Below are 10852 nucleotides of genomic sequence, written 5' to 3' on the forward strand. Positions count from 1 at the left end.
CCTTCTGCCAGGCAACCATTTCTCAGATTTTTAGTTTTTTCTTGGCAAACATAGATGGCATGTCACGTCGGTTAGGCCTAACGGTACCATATGCATCAGTCTTGTTTTGTAGCAAAACCTCATACAGTTCCGGAGACGTGTAGAAATTGTCCGTGGTCACACAATATCCCTGGTTCAGCAATGGCTCCAGCAGTGTGAGGACAGATGATGTGGCCATCCCATAGCCGCTGTACCTGGGGTTGAACTTCGTGCCTTTACCGGTGTAAATGACCGAATTCCAGATGTACCCAGTGGATGACTCGCAGAGCATGTAGGATTTGATGCCAAACTGCGCTCTTTTGGATGCAATGTACTGTATCCAGCTTAGGCGTCCCTTGTAGGCCATCAAACTTTCATCTACGCTGACGTCCCTTTCTGGCACGTAGGTCCGCTGGAAATTGTTCACAATCATTTGCCATACCTCCCAGATTTTTTTTTCGTTTGGGCGCAGGATGCGTGGCCTCATCAAATTCTTCGTTGTTCGTGAAGTGGAAATACTTCATGATGAGGAAAAACCGGTATTCTGACATCACGGTGCCAAAAAATGGAGTGGCCAGTAACTTATTGGTGGTCCAGTACCATTTCTGGAGAGGTTTCCCAATCACCCCCTGAAGAATGATGAGTCCCAGAAACTGCCACATGTCCTCTTTGGTCACCGGTTCCCACTTTCTGCTTCTGGAAAACGTGGCATGCTGCGTAGCGGATTGCTGCTCTTGGTAGCGATTTGTCTCTGTGACAATTTTTTGAATTACCTCCTCAGTGAGGAATAATTGCAGGTATGCCAGAGGGTTGTCACGCTCAACATCTGCCTTCATCCCAGGTGATCCAGTAAACGGGAATCTTGGTGGGGGCGCTGTCTGGTCCGTATCGCAGTCAATAGGGCACCAAGTGCGCACATGGCTGAGGTCAGGTGCAGGATCATCGCCGTTGTCACTTTCTAAATCAGTGTCAGACGACAAATCTCCCCATGACTCACTATCGCTCAGTTCTGCGAGCACCTCCGTGTCACTGTCGCTGTCACTCAACTGGTCCAAACACACTTTTGTAGTACAGTGGCGCTTTTTTGAAGCCATTTTATAAATATGCACAAATGGCAGGCAAGGGGCACTTTACAGTGATCAACTGTCAGATCTGAGGTGATACAGTGCAATCCTCTCAGATTACAATGTATTACCTCTTTTATGTGTGTGTGTCACTTTATAGTTTTGAATTTCCTGCCCAGTTCCGCTCCCATGTGGCGCAGGTGCTCGCAGGGAACGGAACCAGGAAGTCAGATGCCGGCCGGCGCTCTCGTTTGCGATCACAGCGGAGAAGGTAAGGGGACTCTGCTGACAACTTTTCAATGTTGCCCTGAGTGCGACAGTGTTACGGATATCTCACACTCCAGCTGAGTAAATCCGTACAGCGTCTCCCGAAATCAAAGTAAATCTGAAGGTGTTGTGAATATATAGCTCCCAATCCCTCCCAAACAGGAGCCAAGACTTCAGGAAGGGGTAAAACGATCTCTTTTATTGATGGCCACAGCTCGGCCTTTTATGCAAGTCCTCCAGCAAGGGTTACTCCCACGAGGACCTTGTGGAGGACAGGCACACAAAATACAGTGACCAATTAATCTACAGTAAGATATAACACACTCCAACATGAACAGTAAAATCCCTCCTCTCTATCCTGGAGATAATTGGATAAAGGGTCCGGACACAGTTCCATGCAGTCGACGACCAAGCCCATTGTGTTTGCTAAATGTATCACAGGCAATGCCCATTGTGTTTGTCAATTTCATCACAGGCAATATCCATTGTGTTCGCTAACTGCGTCACAGGCAGAGGAGGTGGTTTGTGTACATTTAAAGGGCGAAATAGGGCTAACTACATGAACAGCAGACGAAATACACAAGGCTGGGCATTCCTAAAACAGGGGTTTTGTCACATTATTGCTTTGAGTTGGTTTGTTAAGTTCACTCGAACTTACCCTACTTAAGCATTAGCAGAATTTCTCTTCCCGCTAGGCGCTCCTTGCTTCGCCAGTTGTATCACTTGGCCATTTTTTTTCTGGCCATTTCCACCATCTCCCAATTTCTATTGCTCCTCACCTGCTCACACAAGGGGATTGTCTCCTCAGTATATACGTGCCCCAAATCTTTAGGCGTCATCTCTACTGCTATTTATCCCTTTGTATTCCACCTCCTAGAATGGCGTTCCAACAACTCTACATTTTTTAGGTAGGGTTACAAACTTCCTAGGCCCTAACCAAATTGATCTGCCTCCCTTAGTAATTGCAAGTGAGACCGTTCTTCCCCAACATCATACCGAGGTACAATGAGATGCCCATCTTTACCTGGCCAACTGAGGAAAACCAGCATATGCCAGTGTGAGGGAGTAAAGCAGGTCCACCGTTTTACTTTGGCAGTATGTGGTGGTCTACAGCAGAATGGAGATGCCAAAAAGTTCTGTATGTATGAAGTGAACTGTAAAAGTACTCACCCATGCCAAAGGCAACTTTTCTATGGCTACAACAATAGGAACCTGAATATATGTGGTCTGTTACTTAGCAATAGAGGCTGCATAGAGCAGGTGACACCTTCAGCTGTCCATGCTCTTGTGGAGGTCTGTGTATTCACTTGTTCTCCCTGATGAAGCTGCTTTGTCATTTGCCATTGCCAACCCTCATATCTAAATTGCACCAGGACCAGAAAAAGAGGCAGGAGCCAGAGGGCTGAAGGATCTATGGGGTGATATGAGGTTAGTATAAGCACGCCCCTCAACCATATTGTCATGAATCACAAATGATAAGGAGACATCATTAAATCAATACCTGGTAATCAGTACAGTATTATACTCCAATGTGCACAGCGCCTCTAATTATAGATATCAGAAAAAAAAGAACCAGAAAGCAAACACAGGTCCAGTCTCTAACATACAACCAAACTGGGGAATATGGTGGATATTGGGAACGCACACCATACCTAAATCCTCCAAAGCTGGCCTATTAATAAAACCAAACATATATCAAAATATTCAGAAACACCAGATATCATCCCTGCTTTCAGGGGACCAGGTATACATAGAAGGTTAGATAGCAGGAGGTCCATACCATCTTGTACAACGATCAGGGGACCAGGTATACATAGAAGGTTAGATAGCAGGAGGTCCATACCATCTTGTACAACGATCAGGGGACCAGGTATACATAGAAGGTTAGATAGCAGGAGGTCCATACCATCTTGTACAACGATCAGGGGGCCAGGTATACATAGACGGTTAGATAGCAGGAGGTCCATACCATCTTGTACAACGATCAGGGGACCAGGTATACATAGAAGGTTAGATAGCAGGAGGTCCATACCATCTTGTACAACGATCAATCATAACATTAAAACCGATTGCCCTTGTGCTGTCAAAACAGCTCTAGCCCTCAAGGTATGGTCTCCACAAGACCTCTTAGGTGTCCTGTGGTATCTGGCACAAGACGTTATCAGCAGATCATAAGTCCTGTACGTTGCTCAGTGCGGCCTCCATGGATCGGACTACAGCACATCCTTGAGATCTGGAGAATTTAGACACAAGTCACCACCTTGAGTTCTCTGTCATGTTCCTCACTTTTTTAAGTTTGGCTGGGGCATTATCCTACTAGAAAGGTTACCGCCATTAGGGTCCACCACTGCCAAGGACAGGGTACTTGTCTGTACAATGGTTATGTCGGTGGTACTTGTCACATCCACATAATCCCCGGACCCAGCAGAACATTGCCCACAGCATCATACTGCCTGTCTTCTTCCCATGCATCCTATTGCCATCTCTTCCCCAGGTAAGTGACGGAAAAGATCGTCCACATGAAAATGGGATTCATTAGACCAAGACTCCTACTTCCATTGGTTCTTGGTCAAGTTCTGACGCTTACCTTCCCGTAGTAGACCTCTTCAGTGGTGGACACAGGTCAACATGGGCACTCTGGTCGGCGGCTACACAGCCCCATATATAACAAGCTGGGATGTCTTGTGTGAACGGACAACTCTCTATTATCACCAGTAGGAGCGTTGTCAGCAATTTGCACTACAGAAGCTCTCCTGTTGGATCGGATCAGATGGGCCAGCCTTTCTGGGTGAGGCACTTAGGACCACATAGGGAGGCAGAGGGCAGGCAGCTGAGGTAACGTGTGCTCTCTGATCATATCTCATCCATGACGAGAACACATGTCATGTCTTATGTATGTATTATTCTAGGTTCTCTGTGTGTAGGGCTCCATAGTGTCTGCCTGGCAGCACCTGGGTATGAAGCTCCAGGGCAGGGCGATATATGGGCGTCACACTACAGTCATAGAGTACTTGTAAACTTCTGAGAAGTGGTGTCAGGGAGATTCTGAGAAGTGATGTAGCGTACCATGCTAAATGTATCACGTATGCCCCACCTATTTGTATAGGACACGTCCCACACCCTTAAAGGGGTTTTCGGGATCAGCGCATTGACAGCCTTGATGGATCTTTAGTTGCGGTAAGTGATGGGTACTGTACCTTCTTTAATTAAATGAAGCTGCACTGCCACCTCTAAGTAGACGTACAGGTCGATGGGCTGAGGCTCCTTCAAACAGCTGATTGGCAGGGCTGCCAAGAGTATCGACCCCCACCCATCTGATATTTGTGGTATATTGTGAGGATAGATCATCAAGATGCTGATTGTGAAAAAACCCTTTAATCACACCACAAAATGAATACAGGCCCTAAACCATACCCTACAAACAAATACTGACCCCAGACCAGACCCCTGAATGAATACAGACCCCAGACCAGGCCCATAAACTAATACAGGCCCTAGACCAGACCCCCTAAACTAAAACAGACCCCAGAGCAGCCCCATAAATTACTACAGACCCCGGAACAGCCCTATAAACTAATACAGACCCCAGATCAGCCCCCATCAAATATTACCGACCCCAGATCAGCCGTATAAACTAATACACACCTCAGGCCAGCCCCTAAATAAATTCAGACCCCAGACAAGAGTGATAAACTAATACAAACCCCAGTCCAGCCCCATAAACTAATACAGAGCCCAGACCAGACCCTTGAACTAATACAGACTCCGGACCAGACCCCTGAAACTAATACAGACCCCAAAACAGACCCCTAAACAAATACAGAGCTCAGACCAGACCCTTTAAGTAATACAAATCTCAGAACAACCCACTTAACTAATACAGACCCCAGACCAGCCTCCATAAACTAATACAGACCCCAGACCAGCCTCCATAAACTAATACAGACTCCAAACCAGATCCCCTAAAGTATTACAGACCACTGACGTGCCCCATAAACTAATATAGACCCCCCCAGACCAGCCCCCCTATACTAATACAGACCCCAGACCAGCCTCCATAAACTAATACAGACCCTAAACCAGACCCCTTAAAGTATTACAGACCACAGATGTGCCCCATAAACTAATATGGACCCCCCTATACTAATACAGACCCCAGACCAGCCTCCATCAACTAATACAGACTCCAAACCAGATCCCCTAAAGTATTACAGACCACAGACGTGCCCCATAAACTAATATAGACCCCCCAGACCAGCCCCCCTATACTAATACAGACCCCAGACCAGACCCCTATACTAATACAGACCCCAGACCAGCCTCCTAAACTAATAAAGACCCCAGACCAGCCTCCTAAACTAATATAGACCCCAGACCAGCCCCATAAACTTAAACAGGCCCCAGACCAGACCCCTGAAACTAATGCAGACCCCAGACTCCCTCGTCAGCATTATCCATTGCCACAGAATTCAGAATTTAAAGGGGCAGTCTGACAAACTCCTATACCCTATAGACACAGTGTAGCTCTTAAAAGGGTTTTCCGGGATCTTTACACTGATGAATTATCCTCAGTATGTGATTGGTCGGGGTCCGATACCCCATCAGCTGTTAGAGAAGGCTCCTGTGAGCGCCGCAGCCTTCGCACACCTCACCAAACACAGCGCCCACACTGTGTAGTGGCTGGGCTTGGTATTGCAGTGCGGCTGAGCTGTCCCTAGGCCACATGACACATGAAATCTAGAAACCGACGCTCGATTCGCTCACCCCTAGTGACAGTACTTGGCCTAGGAAAAGCTGAGAGAAGGCCGCAGCCTTACTGCGAGCCTCGGTGCCTTCCCACACAGCTGATCAGTGGGGGTCCCGGGTGTCAGATGCTGATGACCTATCCTGAGGAAAACCCCTTTAATTTCGCTGGAGGTAATTGAATACTACACACAGGGACGGATTGTGAATTTAACGAGGGCTTGGAAAAAAAACTGAAAGTGGCGCCATGCTGTAGGCGGGTCCAAATTGACAGAAGGTGGGGCGACACAAACAGGCGGGGCCATCAATACTACAGTGCAACACAATATACTGCCCCGGCAGAACCAAGTACCGGCACAGTATATCTACGCCCAATCGTCCTGGATCCGCAGGGACAATCCTGGATTTTAGCGGCTGTCCTGCGGTCCCAGTACGGGGGAGGTATGTCCTGCTCTCTGGCAGTTGTCCCTGCATCCATAGGAAGCCTGCCTGTAATGATGGAGCAAGAGCCATTGATCAGCTCTCTGCTTCATCATTCCTCCCCCCTGCCGGCGCTCTACACTGCAGGTCTGGGCAGGGGGCGGGGCCGGCCGGGAGCGCCCTGTGTCATGCTGCTGCTGGAGAACGAGGTGAGTATGTGGAGGTTTTTTTAACTGCCTCTAAAGGGGGCACTTTACTGCGCATATTATTGTCATGGGGCACTTTACTGCGCATATTATTGTCATGGGGCACTTTACTGCGCATATTATTGTCATGGGGCACTTTACTGCGCATATTATTGTCATGGGGCACTTTACTGCGCATATTATTGTCATGGGGCACTTTACTGCGCATATTATTGTCATGGGGCACTTTACTGCGCATATTATTGTCATGGGGCACTTTACTGCGCATATTATTGTCAGGGGGCACTTTACTGGGCATATTACTGTCAGGGGGCACTTTACTGGGCATATTACTGTCAGGGGGCACTTATTTGGCCATAACTACTGTGAAGGGGCTCATATCTGGGCATAACTGCTGTGAGGGGGCACATAGCTGGGCATAACTGCTGTGAGGGGGCACATAGCTGGGCATAACTACTGTGATGGGGTACATATCTGGTCATAACTACTGTGAGGGGGCACATATCTGGCCATAACTACTGTGAGGGGGCACATATCTGGTCATAACTACTGTGAGGGGGCACATATCTGGTCATAACAACTGTGAGGGGGCACATATCTGGTCATAACTACTGTGAGGGGGCACATATCTGGCCATAACTACTGTGAGGGGGCACATATCTGGTCATAACTACTGTGAGGGGGCACATATCTGGTCATAACTACTGTGAGGGGGCACATATCTGGTCATAACAACTGTGAGGGGGCACATATCTGGCCATAACTACTGTGAGGGGGCACATATCTGGTCATAACTACTGTGAGGGGGCACATATCTGGCCATAACTACTGTGATGGGGCACATATCTGGTCATAACAACTGTGAGGGGGCACATATCTGGTCATAACTACTGTGAGGGGGCACATATCTGGCCATAACTACTGTGAGGGGGCACATATCTGGTCATAACAACTGTGAGGGGGCACATATCTGGTCATAACTACTGTGAGGGGGCACATATTTGGCCATAACTACTGTGAGGGGGCACATATCTGGTCATAACTACTGTGAGGGGGCACATATCTGGTCATAACTGTGAGGGGGCACATATCTGGTCATAACAACTGTGAGGGGGCACATATCTGGTCATAACAACTGTGAGGGGGCACATATCTGGTCATAACTACTGTGAGGGGGCACATATCTGGACATAACTACTACTGTGAGGGGGCACAGATCTGGGCATAACTACTGTGAGGGGGCACATATCTAGGCATAACTACTGCGAGGGGGCACATATCTAGGCATAACTACTGCGAGGGGGCACATATCTGGTCATAACTACTGTGAGGGGGCACATATCTGGCCATAACTACTGTGAGGGGGCACATATCTAGGCATAACTACTGTGAGGGGGCACATATCTGGCCATAACTACTGTGAGGGGGCACATATCTGGCCATAACTACTGTGAGGGGGCACATATCTGGTGGACATAACTACTGTGAGGGGGCACATATCTGGTGGACATAACTACTGTGAGGGGGCACATATCTGGACATAACTACTGTGAGGGGGCACATATCTGGCCATAACTATTGTGAGGGGGAACATATCTGGCCATAACTACTGTGAGGGGGCACATATCTGGGCATCGCTACTGCGAGGGAGCACATATCTGGCCATAACTACTGCGAGGGGGCACATATCTGGGCATAACTACTGCGAGGGGGCACATATATGGGCATAACTACTGTGAGGGGACACATATCTGGCCATAACTACCGTGAGGGGGCACATATCTGGCCATAACTACCGTGAGGGGGCACATATCTGGTCATAACTACCGTGAGGGGGCACATATCTGGTCATAACTACCGTGAGGGGGCACATATCTGGTCATAACTACTGTGAGGGGGCACATATCTGGGCATAACTACTGTGAGGGGGCACATATCTGGTCATAACTACCGTGAGGGGGCACATATCTGGCCATAACTACCGTGAGGGGGCACATATCTGGTCATAACTACCGTGAGGGGGCACATATCTGGTCATAACTACCGTGAGGGGGCACATATCTGGCCATAACTACCGTGAGGGGGCACATATCTGGTCATAACTACCGTGAGGGGGCACATATCTGGCCATAACTACCGTGAGGGGGCACATATCTGGTCATAACTACCGTGAGGGGGCACATATCTGGGCATAACTACCGTGAGGGGGCACATATCTGGGCATAACTACCGTGAGGGGGCACATATCTGGGCATAACTACCGTGAGGGGGCACATATCTGGTCATAACTACCGTGAGGGGGCACATATCTGGTCATAACTACCGTGAGGGGGCACATATCTGGTCATAACTACCGTGAGGGGGCACATATCTGGTCATAACTACCGTGAGGGGGCACATATCTGGGCATAACTACCGTGAGGGGGCACATATCTGGTCATAACTACCGTGAGGGGGCACATATCTGGCCATAACTACCGTGAGGGGGCACATATCTGGCCATAACTACCGTGAGGGGGCACATATCTGGCCATAACTACCGTGAGGGGGCACATATCTGGTCATAACTACCGTGAGGGGGCACATATCTGGACATAACTACCGTGAGGGGGCACATATCTGGCCATAACTACCGTGAGGGGGCACATATCTGGTCATAACAACTGTGAGGGGCACATATCTGGCCATAACTACTGTGAGGGGGCACATATCTGGTCATAACTACTGTGAGGGGGCACATATCTGGTCATAACAACTGTGAGGGGGCACATATCTGGTCATAACTTCTGTGAGGGGGCACATACCTGGGCATAACTACTGTGAGGGGGCACATATTTGGCCATAACTACTGTGAGGGGGCACATATCTGGTCATAACTACTGTGAGGGGGGCACATATCTGGACATAACTGCTGTGAGGGGGCACATATCTGGACATAGCTACTGTGAGGGGGGCACATATCTGGACATAACTGCTGTGAGGGGGCACATATCTGGACATAACTGCTTTGAGGGGGCACATATCTGACCATTATTACTGTGAGGGGGCACATATCTGGCCATAACTACTGTGAGGGGGCACATATCTGGCCATAACTACTGTGAGGGGGCACATATCTGGCCATAACTACTGTGAGGGGGCACATATCTGACCATTATTACTGTGAGGGGGCACATATCTGGTCATAACTACTGTGAGGGGGCACATATCTGGTCATAACTACTGTGAGGGGGCACATATCTGGTCATAACAACTGTGAGGGGGCACATATCGGGGCATAACTACTGTGAGGGGGCACATATCTGGACATAACTGCTGTGAGGGGGCACATATCTGACCATTATTACTGTGAGGGGGCACATATCTGACCATTATTACTGTGAGGGGGCACATATCTGGACATAACTACTGTGAGGGGGGCACATATCTGGTCATAACTACTGTGAGGGGCACATATCTGACCATTATTACTGTGAGGGGGCACATATCTGACCATTATTACTGTGAGGGGGCACATATCTGGTCATAACTACTGTGAGGGGGCACATATCTGGTCATAACAACTGTGAGGGGGCACATATCGGGGCATAACTACTGTGAGGGGGCACATATCTAGGCATAACTACTGCGAGGGGGCACATATCTGGTCATAACTACTGTGAGGGGGCACATATCGGGGCATAACTACTGTGAGGGGGCATAAAGGGGGAATCATTACTATATGGGGACATTTAGGGGACTGGGTGGGATTCAGTGTTTCGTTATGTTTCGGAGGCCGTGGCCTAGTGTTGATAACATTGGTGGCACACAGCGCCGTCTTCTTTCTTTGCATTGCTAGAGGGGTCCTGTAGGGTCTAGAGTCCGCCCCTCACTATGCATTAGATTCCCTCCCAGGGGAACCCTTTTTTACTTTATTTTTATGGACGGTCCCCACTAGATCTGCCCTTTTATAGATAGATTTGTGCTCATCGTTTCCTCTGGTTCAAGGTCAAGCCCGTGACATAAAGTAATCGATGACGTCACACATCCGCTGACCTCTCGCTCTTTCGGGTCGTCTCCGAACTAGGCCTAGCACGTCCGCTTCCCGCTGCCCATATATGGAGGCGGGGGGCGTGGCCTCGCGTGACGTCGCCG

Source organism: Bufo gargarizans, chromosome 11 (assembly GCF_014858855.1).
Source record: "Bufo gargarizans isolate SCDJY-AF-19 chromosome 11, ASM1485885v1, whole genome shotgun sequence".
Classification (NCBI taxonomy): Eukaryota; Metazoa; Chordata; class Amphibia; order Anura; family Bufonidae; genus Bufo; species Bufo gargarizans.